Raw genomic sequence first — 12,619 nt, 5'->3', positions numbered from 1 at the left:
TTTGTTTTAAATTCGGATGCAATTTCTGTGTTTCATCGTCAATAATCAGGTCCAGGGGATACAGTAAACCTGAAGTGAAGCATCGGAATGTAAAACTGGACTCACAGGAGAGGTTCAAATCATAGAGATTTAGGGTGCGAGTCCATTTGTACTTAAGTCGGCATTGTGCCTTTTGTATTAATTTCGGATGCAATTTCTGTGTTTCATCGTCAATAAGAAGGTCCAAGGTATACAGTAAACGTGAAGTGAAGCATCGGAATCTAAAACTGGACTCCCAAGAGAGGTTCAAATCATAGAAAGTTAGAGTGTCAGTCCGCTTGTACTTAAGCCAGTATTGTGCCTTTTGTATTAAATTCGGATGCAATTTCTGTGTTTCATCGTCAACAAGAAGGTCCAAGGGATACAGAAAAACCTGAAGTGAAGCATCGGAATCTAAAACTGGACTCACAGGAGAGGTTCAAATCACAGAAAGTTAGAGTGTCAGTCCTCTTGTAGTTAAGTCGGCATTGTGCCTTTTGTATTAAATTCGGATGCAAATTCTACGTTTCATCGTCAATAAGAAGGTCCAAGGGATACAGTAAAAGTGAAGTGAAGCATCGGAGTCTAAAACTGGACTCACAGGAGAGGTTAAAATCATAGAGAGTTAGAGTGTTAGTCCTCTTGTACTTATGTCCGCATTGTGCCTTTTGTATTAAATTTGGATGCAATTTCTGTGTTTCATCGTCAATAAGAACGTCCAAGGAAACAGTAAACCTGAAGTGAAGCATCGGATTTTAAAACTGGACTCACAGGAGAGGTTCAAATCATAATAAAAGTTAGAGTGTCAGTCCTCTTGTCCTTAAGTCGGCATTGTGCCTATTGTATTAAATTCGGATCGAATTTCTGTGTTTCATCGTCAATAAGAAGTCCCAAGGGATACAGTAAACCTGAAGTAAAGCATTGGGATCTAAAACTGGACTCACAGGAGAGGTTCAAATCATAGAGTGTTAGAGTGTCAGTCGTCTTGTGCTTAAGTCGGCATTGTGCCTTTTGTATTAAATTCGGATGCAATTTATGTGTTTCATCGTCAATAAGAAGGTCAAAGGGATACAGTAAACCTGAAGTGAAGCATCGGAATCCAAAACTGGACTTACAGGAGAGGTCCAAATCATAGAAAGTTAGATAATCAGTCCGCTTGTACTTAAGTCGGAATTATGCCTTTTGTATTAAATTCGGATGCAATTTCTGTGTTCCATCGTCAATAAGAAGTTCCAAGGCATACAGTAAACCTGAAGTGAAGCATCCGAAACAAAAACTGGACTCACAGGAGAGGTTCAAATCAAAGAAAGTTAGAGTGTCAGTCCTCTTGAACTTAAGTCAATGTTTTGCTTATGTATTAAATTCGGATTTAATATCTGTGTTTCATCGTCTATAAGAAGGTCCAAGGAATACAGTAAACCTGAAGTGAAGCATCGGAATCTAAAACTGGACTCACAGTAGAGGTTCAAATCATAGAAAGTTAGAGTGTCAGTCCTCTTGTACTTAAGTCGGCATTGTGCCTTTTATATTAAATTCGGATGCAATTTCTATGTTTCATCGTCAATAAAAAGGTCCAAGGGATACAGTAAACCTAAAGTGAAGCATCGGAATATAAACCTGGACTCACTGGCGACGTTCAAATCATAGAGAGTTAGAGTGTTAGTCCTCCTGTACTTAAGTCCGCATTGTGCCTTTTGTATTAAATTTGGATGCAATTTCTGTGTTTCATCGTCAATAAGAACGGCCAAGGAAACAGTAAACCTGAAGTGAAGCATCGGAATCTAAAACTGGACTTACAGGAGAGGTTCAAATCATAGAAAGGTAGAGTGTCAGTCCTCTTGTACTTAAGTCGGTATTGTGACTTTTGTATTAAATTCGGATTTAATTTCTGTGTTTCATCGTCAATAAGAAGGTCCAAGGGATACAGTAAACCTGAAGTGAAGCATCGGAATCTATAACTGGACTCACAGGAGAGGTTCAAATCATAGAAAGTTAGAGTGTCAGTCCCCTTGTACTTAAGTCGTCATTGTGCCTTTTGTATTAATTTCGGAAGCAATTTCTGTGTTTCATCGTCAATAAGAAGGTAAAAGGTATACAGTAAACCTGACGTGAAGCATTGGAATCTAAATCCGGACTTACAGGAGTGGTTCAAATCATAGAAAGTTAGAGTGTCAGTCCGCTTGTACTTAAGTCGGCATTGTGCCATTTGTATTAAATTGGGATCAATTTCTGTGTTCCATCGTCAATAAGAAGTTCCAAGGTATACAGTAAACCTAAAGTGAAGCATCGGAATCTAAAACTGGACTCACAGGAAAGGTTCAAATCATAGAAAGTTAGAGTGTCAGTAGTCTTGTACTTAAGTCGGCATTGTGCCTTTTGTATTAAATTCGGATGCAATTTCTGTGTTTCATCGTCAATAAGAAGGTCCAAAGTATACAGTAAACCTGAAGTGAAGCATCGGAATCTAAAACTGGACTCACAAGAGATGTTCAAATTATAGAAAGTTAGACTGTCTTTCCTCTTGTACTTAAGTCAACATAGTGCTTTTTGTATTAAATTCTGATGCAATTTCTGTGTTTCATCGTCAATAAGAAGGTCCAAGGGACACAGTAAACCTGAAGTGAAGCATCGGAATCCAAAACTGGACTCACAGAAGAGGTTCAAATCATAGAATGTTAGAGTGGCAGTCCTCTTGTACGTAAGACGGCTTTGTGCCTTTTGTATTAAATTCGTATGCAATTTCTGTGTTTCATCGTCAATAAGAAGGTCCAAGGGATACAGTAAACCTAAAGTGAAGCATCGGAATCTAAAACTGGACTCACAGGAAAGGTTCAAATCATAGAAGGTTAGAGTGTCAGTCCTCTTGTACTTAAGTCGGCATTGTGCCTTTTGTATTAAATTCGGATTCAATTTGTTTGTTTCATCGTCAATAAGAAATTCCAAGGTATACAGTAAACGTGAAGTGAAGCATCGGAATCTAAAACTGAATGCACAAGAGGGGTTCAAATCATAGAAAGTTAGAGTGTCAGTCGTCTTGTACTTAATACGGCCTAGTGCCTTTTGTATTAAATTCGGATGCAATTTCTGTGTTTCATCGTCAATAAGAAGGTCCAAGGTATACAGTAAACGTGAAGTGAAGCATCGGAATCTAAAACGGGACTCACAAGAGAGGTTCAAGTCGTAGAAAGTTAGAATGTCAGTCCTCTTGTACTTAAGTCGGCATTGTGCCTTTTGTATTAAATTCGGATGCAATTTCTGTGTTTCATCGTCAATAAGAAGGTCCAAGGTATACAGGATACCTGAAGTGAAGCATCGGAATCTAAAACTGGACTCACAAGAGAGGTTCAAATCATAGAAAGTTAGACTGTCTGTCCTCTTGTACTTAAGTCGACATTGTGCCTTTTGTATTAAATTCTGATGCAATATCTGTGTTTCATCGTCAATAAGAAGGTCCAAGTGATACAGTACACCTGAAGTGAAGCATCGGAATCTAAAACTGGACTCACAGGAGAGGTCCAAATCATAGAAAGTTAGAGTGTCAGTCCACTTGTACTTAAGTCGGCATTGTGCCTTTTGTATTAAATTCGGATGCAATTTCTGTGTTTCATCGTCAATAAGAAGGTCCTAGATATACAGTAAACCTGAAGTGGTGTATCGGAATTTAAAACTGGACTCACAAGAGAGGTTCAAATCATAGAGAGTTAGAGTGTCAGTCCTCTTGTACTAAAGTCGACATAGTGCCTTTTGTATTAAATTCGGATGCAATTTCTGTGTTTCGTCGTCATTAAGAAGGTCCAAGGGATACAGTACACCTGAAGTGAAGCATCGGAATCTAAAACTGGACTCACAGGAGAGGTTCAAATCATAGAACTTTAGAGTGGCAGTCCTCTTGTACTTAAGTCGGCCTAGTGCCTTTTGTATTAAATTCGGATGCAATTTCTGTGTTTCATCGTCAATAAGAAGGTCCAAGGTATACAGTAAACGTGAAGTGAAGCATCGGAATCTAAAGCTGGACTCACAAGAGATGTTCAAATCAATGAGAGTTAGAGTGTCAGTCGTCTTGTACATAAGTCGGCATTGTGCCTTTTGTATTAAATTCGGATGCAATTTCTGTGTTTCATCGTCAATAAGAAGGTCCAAGGGATACAGTAAACCTGAAGTGAAGCATCGGAATCTAGAACTGGACTTACAGGAGAGGTCCAAATCATAGAAATTTAGATAATCAGTCCGCTTGTACTTAAGTCGGAATTATGCCTTTTGTATTACATTCGGATGCAATTTCTGTGTTCCATCGTCAATAAGAAGTTCCAAGGCATACAGTAAACCTGAAGTGAAGCATCCGAAACTAAAACTGGACTCACAGGAGAGGTTCAGATCAAAGAAAGTTAGAGTGTCAGTCCTCTTGAACTTAAGTCAGTATTTTGCCTTTTGTATTAAATTCGGATTTAATATCTGTGTTTCATCGTCAATAAGAAGGTCCAAGGGATACAGTAAACCTGAAGTGAAGCATCGGAATCTAAAACTGGACTCACAGGAGAGGTTCATATCATAGAAAGTTAGAGTGTCAGTCCACTTGTACTTAAGTTGGCATTGTGCCTTTTGTATTAGATTCGGATGCAATTTCTGTGTTTCATCGTCAATACGTATGTCCAAGGGATAAAGTAAACCTGAAGTGAAGCATCGGAATCTAAAACTGGACTCACAGTAGAGGTTCAAATCAATGAGAGTTAGAGTGTCAGTCGTCTTGTAAATAAGTCGGCATTGTGCCTTTTGTATTACATTCGGATGCAATTTCTGTGTTCCATCGTCAATAAGAAGGTCCAAGGGATACAGTAAACCTGAAGTGAAGCATCGGAATCTAAAACTGGACTCACAGGAGAGGTTCATATCATAGAAAGTTAGAGTGTCAGTCCACTTGTACTTAAGTTGGCATTGTGCCTTTTGTATTAGATTCGGATGCAATTTCTGTGTTTCATCGGCAATAAGAAGGTGAAAGGTATACAGTAAACCTGAAGTGAAGCATCGGAATCTAAAACTGGACTCACAAGAGAGGTTCAAATCATAGAAAGTTAGAGTGTCAGTCCACTTGTACTTAAGCCAGTATTGTGACTTTTGTATTGAATTTGGATGTAATTTCTGTGTTTCATCGTCAACAAGAAGGTCCAAGGGATACAGTAAACCTGAAGTGAAGCATCGGAATCTTAAACTGGACTCACAGGCGACGTTCAAATCATAGAGATTTAGAGTGTTAGTCCTCTTGTACTTAAGTCCGCATTGTGCCTTTTGTATGAAATTTGGGTGCAATTTCTGTGTTTCATCGTCAATAAGAACGTCCCAGGAAACAGTAGACCTGAAGTGAAGCATCGGAATCCAAAACTGGACTCACCGGAGAGGTTCAAATCATAGAAAGTTAGAGTGTCAGTCCTCTTGTACTTAAGTCGGTATTGTGACTTTTGTATTAAATTCGGATTTAATTTCTGTGTTTCATCGTCAATAAGAGGGTCCAAGGGATACAGTAAACCTGAAGAGAAGCATCGGAATCTATAACTGGACTCACAGGAGAGGTTCAAATCATAGAACGTTAGAGTGTCAGTCCCCTTGTACTTAAGTCGTCATTGTGCCTTTTGTATTAATTTCGGAAGCAATTTCTGTGTTTCATCGTCAATAAGAAGGTAAAAGGTATACAGTAAACCTGAAGTGAAGCATTGGAATCTAAATCCGGACTTACAGGACTGGTTCAAATCATACAAAGTTAGAGTGTCAGTCCGCTTGTACTTAAGTCGGCATTGTGCCATTTGTATTAAATTGGGATCAATTTCTGTGTTCCATCGTCAATAAGAAGGTCCAAGGGATACTGTAAACCTAAAGTGAAGCATCAGAATCTAAAACTGGACTCACAGGAAGGGTTCAAATCATAGAAAGTTAGAGTGTCAGTCCACTTGTACTTAAGTCGGCATTGTGCCTTTTGTATTAAATTCGGATTCAATTTCTTTGTTTCATCGTCAATAAGAAATTCCAAGGTATACAGTAAAAGTGAAGTGAAGCATCGGTATCTAAAACTGAATGCACAAGAGAGGTTCAAATCATAGAAAGTTAGAGTGTCAGTTGTCTTGTACTTAATACGGCCTAGTGCCTTTTGTATTAAATGCGGATGCAATTTCTGTGTTTCATCGTCAATAAGAAGGTCCAAGGTATACAGTAAACGTGAAGTGAAGCATCGGAATCTAAAATGGGACTCACAAGAGAGGTTCAAGTCGTAGAAAGTTGGAAAGTCTGTCCTCTTGTACTTAAGTCGGCATTGTGCCTTTTGTATTAAATTCGGATGCAATTACTGTGTTTCATCGTCAATAAGAAGGTCCAAGGTACACAGGAAACCTGAAGTGAAGCATCGGAATCTAAAACTGGACTCACAAGAGAGGTTCAAATCATAGAAAGTTAGACTGTCTGTCCTCTTGTACTTATGTCGACATTGTGCATTTTGTATTAAATTCTGATGCAATATCTGTGTTTCATCGTCAATAAGAAGGTCCAAGTGATACAGTACACCTGAAGTGAAGCATCGCAATCTAAAACTGGACTCACAGGAGAGGTCCAAATCATAGAAAGTTAGAGTGTCAGTCCACTTGTACTTAAGTCGGCATTGTGCCTTTTGTATTAAATTCGGATGCAATTTCTGTGTTTCGTCGTCAATAAGAAGGTCCAAGGGATACAGTACACCTGAAGTGAAGCATCGGAATCTAAAACTGGACTCACAGGAGAGGTTCAAATCATAGAACGTTAGAGTGGCAGTCCTCTTGTACTTAAGTCGGCCTAGTGCCTTTTGTATTAAATTCGGATGCAATTTCTGTGTTTCATCGTCAATAAGAAGGTCCAAGGGATACAGTAAACGTGAAGTGAAGCATCGGAATCTAAAACTGGACTCACAAGAGAGGTTCAAATCGATTAGAGTTAGAGTGTTAGTCGTCTTGTACATAAGTCGGCATTGTGCCTTTTGTATTAAATACGGATGCAATTTCTGTGTTTCACCGTCAATAAGTAGGTCCAAGGGATACAGTAAACCTGAAGTGAAGCATCGGAATATAAAACTGGACTTACAGGAGAGGTCCAAATCATACAAAATTAGATAATCAGTCCGCTTGTACTTAAGTCGGAATTATGCTTTTTGTATTACATTCGGATGCAATTTCTGTGTTCCATCGTCAATAAGAAGTTCCAAGGGATACAGTAAACCTAAAGTGAAGCATCGGAATCTAAAACTGGACTCACAGGAAAGTTTCAAATCATAGAAAGTTAGAGTGTCAGTCCTCTTGTACTTAAGTCGGCATTGTGCCTTTTGTATTAAATTCGGATTCAATTACTTTGTTTCATCGTCAATAAGAAATTCCAAGGTATACAGTAAACGTGAAGTGAAGCATCGGAATTTAAAACTGAATGCACAAGAGGGGTTCAAATCATAGAAAGTTAGAGTGTCAGTCGTCTTGTACTTAATACGGACTAGTGCCTTTTGTATTAAATTCGGATGCAATTTCTGTGTTTCATCGTCAATAGGAAGGTCCAAGGTATACAGTAAACGTGAAGTGAAGCATCGGAATCTAAAACGGGACTCACAAGAGAGGTTCAAGTCGTAGAAAGTTAGAATGTCAGTCCTCTTGTACTTAAGTCGGCATTGTGCCTTTTGTATTAAATTCGGATGCAATTTCTGTGTTTCATCGTCAATAAGAAGGTCCAAGAGATACAGTAAACCTGAAGAGAAGCATCCGAATCTAAAACTGGACTAACAGGAGGGGTTCAAATCACAAAAAGTTAGAGTGTCAGTCCTCTTGTACTTAAGTCGGCATTGTGCATTTTGTATTAAATTCGGATGCAATATCTGTGTTTCATCGTCAATAGGAAGTTCCAAGGGAAACAGTAAACCTGAAGTGGAGCATCGGGGTCTAAAACTGGACTCACAGGAGATGTTGAAATCACAGAAAGTTAGAGTGTCAGTCCTCTTGTACTTAAGTCGGCATTGTGCCTTTTGTATTAAATTCGGATGCAATTACTGTGTTTCATCGTCAATAAGAAGGTCCAAGGTATACAGGAAACCTGAAGTGAAGCATCGGAATCTAGAACTGGACTCACAAGAGAGGTTCAAATCATAGAAAGTTAGACTGTCTGTCCTCTTGTACTTAAGTCGACATTGTGCCTTTTGTATTAAATTCTGATGCAATATCTGTGTTTCATCGTCAATAAGAAGGTCCAAGTGATACAGTACACCTGAAGTGAAGCATCGGAATCTAAAACTGGACTCACAGGAGAGGTCCAAATCATAGAAAGTTAGAGTGTCAGTCCACTTGTACTTAAGTCGGCATTGTGCCTTTTGTATTAAATTCGGATGCAATTTCTGTGTTTCATCGTCAATAAGAAGGTCCTAGGTATACAGTAAACCTGAAGTGGTGTATCGGAATTTAAAACTGGACTCACAAGAGAGGTTCAAATCATACAGAGTTAGAGTGTCAGTCCTCTTGTACTTAAGTCGACATAGTGCCTTTTGTATTAAATTCGGATGCAATTTCTGTGTTTCGTCGTCAATAAGAAGGTCCAAGGGATACAGTACACCTGAAGTGAAGCATCGGAATCTAAAACTGGACTCACAGGAGAGGTTCAAATCATAGAACGTTAGAGTGGCAGTCCTCTTGTACTTAAGTCGGCATTGTGCATTTTGTATTAAATTCGGATGCAATATCTGTGTTTCATCGTCAATAGGAAGTTCCAAGGGAAACAGTAAACCTGAAGTGGAGCATCGGGGTCTAAAACTGGACTCACAGGAGATGTTGAAATCACAGAAAGTTAGAGTGTCAGTCCTCTTGTACTTAAGTCGGCATTGTGCCTTTTGTATTAAATTCGGATGCAATTACTGTGTTTCATCGTCAATAAGAAGGTCCAAGGTATACAGGAAACCTGAAGTGAAGCATCGGAATCTAGAACTGGACTCACAAGAGAGGTACAAATCATAGAAAGTTAGACTGTCTGTCCTCTTGTACTTAAGTCGACATTGTGCCTTTTGTATTAAATTCTGATGCAATATCTGTGTTTCATCGTCAATAAGAAGGTCCAAGTGATACAGTACACCTGAAGTGAAGCATCGGAATCTAAAACTGGACTCACAGGAGAGGTCCAAATCATAGAAAGTTAGAGTGTCAGTCCACTTGTACTTAAGTCGGCATTGTGCCTTTTGTATTAAATTCGGATGCAATTTCTGTGTTTCATCGTCAATAAGAAGGTCCTAGGTATACAGTAAACCTGAAGTGGTGTATCGGAATTTAAAACTGGACTCACAAGAGAGGTTCAAATCATACAGAGTTAGAGTGTCAGTCCTCTTGTACTTAAGTCGACATAGTGCCTTTTGTATTAAATTCGGATGCAATTTCTGTGTTTCGTCGTCAATAAGAAGGTCCAAGGGATACAGTACACCTGAAGTGAAGCATCGGAATCTAAAACTGGACTCACAGGAGAGGTTCAAATCATAGAACGTTAGAGTGGCAGTCCTCTTGTACTTAAGTCGGCCTAGTGCCTTTTGTATTAAATTCGGATGCAATTTCTGTGTTTCATCGTCAATAAGAAGGTCCAAGGGATACAGTAAACCTGATGTGAAGCATCGGAATCTAAAACTGGACTCACAGGAGAGGTCCAAATCAAAGAAAGTTAGAGTGTCAGTCCACTTGTACTTAAGTCGGCATTGTGCCTTTTGTATTAAATTCGGATGCAATTTCTGTGTTTCATCGTCAATAAGAAGGTCCTAGGTATACAGTAAACATGAAGTGGTGTATCGGAATTTAAAACTGGACTCACAAGAGAGGTTCAAATCATACAGAGTTAGAGTGTCAGTCCTCTTGTACTTAAGTCGACATAGTGCCTTTTGTATTAAATTCGGATGCAATTTCTGTGTTTCGTCGTCAATGAGAAGGTCCAAGGGATACAGTACGCCTGAAGTGAAGCATCGGAATCTAAAACTGGACTCACAGGAGAGGTTCAAATCATAGAACGTTAGAGTGGCAGTCCTCTTGTACTTAAGTCGGCCTAGTGCCTTTTGTATTAAATTCGGATGCAATTTCTGTGTTTCATCGTCAATAAGAAGGTCCTAGGTATACAGTAAACCTGAAGTGGTGTATCGGAATTTAAAACTGGACTCACAAGAGAGGTTCAAATCATACAGAGTTAGAGTGTTAGTCCTCTTGTACTTAAGTCCGCATTGTGCCTTTTGTATTAAATTTGGATGCAATTTCTGTGTTTCATCGTCAATAAGAACGTCCCAGGAAACAGTAAACCTGAAGTGAAGCATCGGAATCCAAAACTGGACTCACAGGAGAGGTTCAAATCATAGAAAGTTAGAGTGTCAGTCCTCTTGTACTTAAGTCGGTATTGTGACTTTTGTTTTAAATTCGGATTTAATTTCTGTGTTTCATCGTCAATAAGAAGGTCCAAGGGATACAGTAAACCAGAAGAGAAGCATCGGAATCTATAACTGGACTCACAGGAGAGGTTCAAATCATAGAAAGTTAGAGTGTCAGTCCACTTGTACTTAAGTCGTCATTGTGCCTTTTGTATTAATTTCGGAAGCAATTTCTGTGTTTCATCGTCAATAAGAAGGTAAAAGGTATACAGTAAACCTGCAGTGAAGCATTGGAATCTAAATCCGGACTTACAGGAGTGGTTCAAATCATAGAAAGTTAGAGTGTCAGTCCGCTTGTACTTAAGTCGGCATTGTGCCTTTTGTATTAAATTCGGATGCAATTTCTTTGTTCCATCGTCAATAAGAAGGTCCAAGGGATACAGTAAACCTAAAGTGAAGCATCGGAATCTAAAACTGGACTCACAGGAAAGGTTCAAATCATAGAAAGTTAGAGTGTCAGTCCTCTTGTACTTAAGTCGGCATTGTGCCTTTTGTATTAAATTCGGATTCAATTTCTTTGTTTCATCGTCAATAAGAAATTCCAGGGTATACAGTAAACGTGAAGTGAAGCATCGGAATCTAAAACTAAATGCACAAGAGAGGTTCAAATCATAGAAAGTTAGAGTGTCAGTCGTCTTGTACTTAACACGGCCTAGTAGCTTTTGTATTAAATTCGGATGCAATTTCTGTGTTTCATCGTCAATAAGAAGGTCCAAGGTATACAGTAAACGTGAAGTGAAGCATCGGAATCTAAAACGGGACTCACAAGAGAGGTACAAGTCGTAGAAAGTTGGAAAGTCAGTCCTCTTGTACTTAAGTCGGCATTGTGCCTTTTGTATTAAATTCGGATGCAATTACTGTGTTTCATCGTCAATAAGAAGGTCCAAGGTATACAGGAAACCTGAAGTGAAGCATCGGAATCTAAAACTGGACTCACAAGAGAGGTTCAAATCATAGAAAGTTAGACTGTCTGACCTCTTGTACTTAAGTCGACATTGTGCCTTTTGTATTAAATTCTGATGCAATATCTGTGTTTCATCGTCAATAAGAAGGTCCAAGTGATACAGTACACCTGAAGTGAAGCATCGGAATCTAAAACTGGACTCACAGGAGAGGTCCAAATCATAGAAAGTTAGAGTGTCAGTCCACTTGTACTTAAGTCGGCATTGTGCCTTTTGTATTAAATTCGGATGCAATTTCTGTGTTTCATCGTCAATAAGAAGGTCCTAGGTATACAGTAAACCTGAAGTGGTGTATCGGAATTTAAAACTGGACTCACAAGAGAGGTTCAAATCATAGAGAGTTAGAGTGTCAGTCCTCTTGTACTTAAGTCGACATAGTGCCTTTTGTATTAAATTCGGATGCAATTTCTGTGTTTCGTCGTCAATAAGAAGTTCCAAGGGATACAGTACACCTAAAGTGAAGCATCGGAATCTAAAACTGGACTCACAGGAGAGGTTCAAATCATAGAACGTTAGAGTGGCAGTCCTCTTGTACTTAAGTCGGCCTAGTGCCTTTTGTATTAAATTCGGATGCAATTTCTGTGTTTCATCGTCAATAAGAAGGTCCAAGGTATACAGTAAACGTGAAGTGAAGCATCGGAATCTAAAACTGGACTCACAAGAGAGGTTCAAATCGATGAGAGTTAGAGTGTCAGTCGTCTTGTACATAAGTCGGCATTGTGCCTTTTGTATTAAATTCGGATGCAATTTCTGTGTTTCATCGTCAATAAGAAGGTCCAAGGGATACAGTAAACCTGAAGTGGAGCATCGGAATCTAAAACTGGACTTACAGGAGAGGTCCAAATCATAGAAAGTTAGATAATCAGTCCGCTTGTACTTAAGTCGGAATTATGCCTTTTGTATTACATTCGGATGCAATTTCTGTGTTCCATCGTCAATAAGAAGTTCCAAGGCATACAGTAAACCTGAATTGAAGCATCCGAAACTAAAACTGGACTCACAGGAGAGGTTCACATCAAAGAAAGGTAGAGTGTCAGTCCTCTTGAACTTAAGTCAGTATTTTGCCTTTTGTATTAAATTCGGATTTAATATCTGTGTTTCATCGTCAATAAGAAGGTCCAAGGGATACATTAAACCTGAAGTGAAGCATCGGAATCTATAACTGGATTCACAGGAGAGGTTCAAATCATAGAAAGTTAAAGAGTCA

Source organism: Schistocerca americana, chromosome 10 (assembly GCF_021461395.2).
Source record: "Schistocerca americana isolate TAMUIC-IGC-003095 chromosome 10, iqSchAmer2.1, whole genome shotgun sequence".
NCBI classification, from domain to species: domain Eukaryota; kingdom Metazoa; phylum Arthropoda; class Insecta; order Orthoptera; family Acrididae; genus Schistocerca; species Schistocerca americana.
This window is presented reverse-complemented; position numbering follows the sequence as displayed.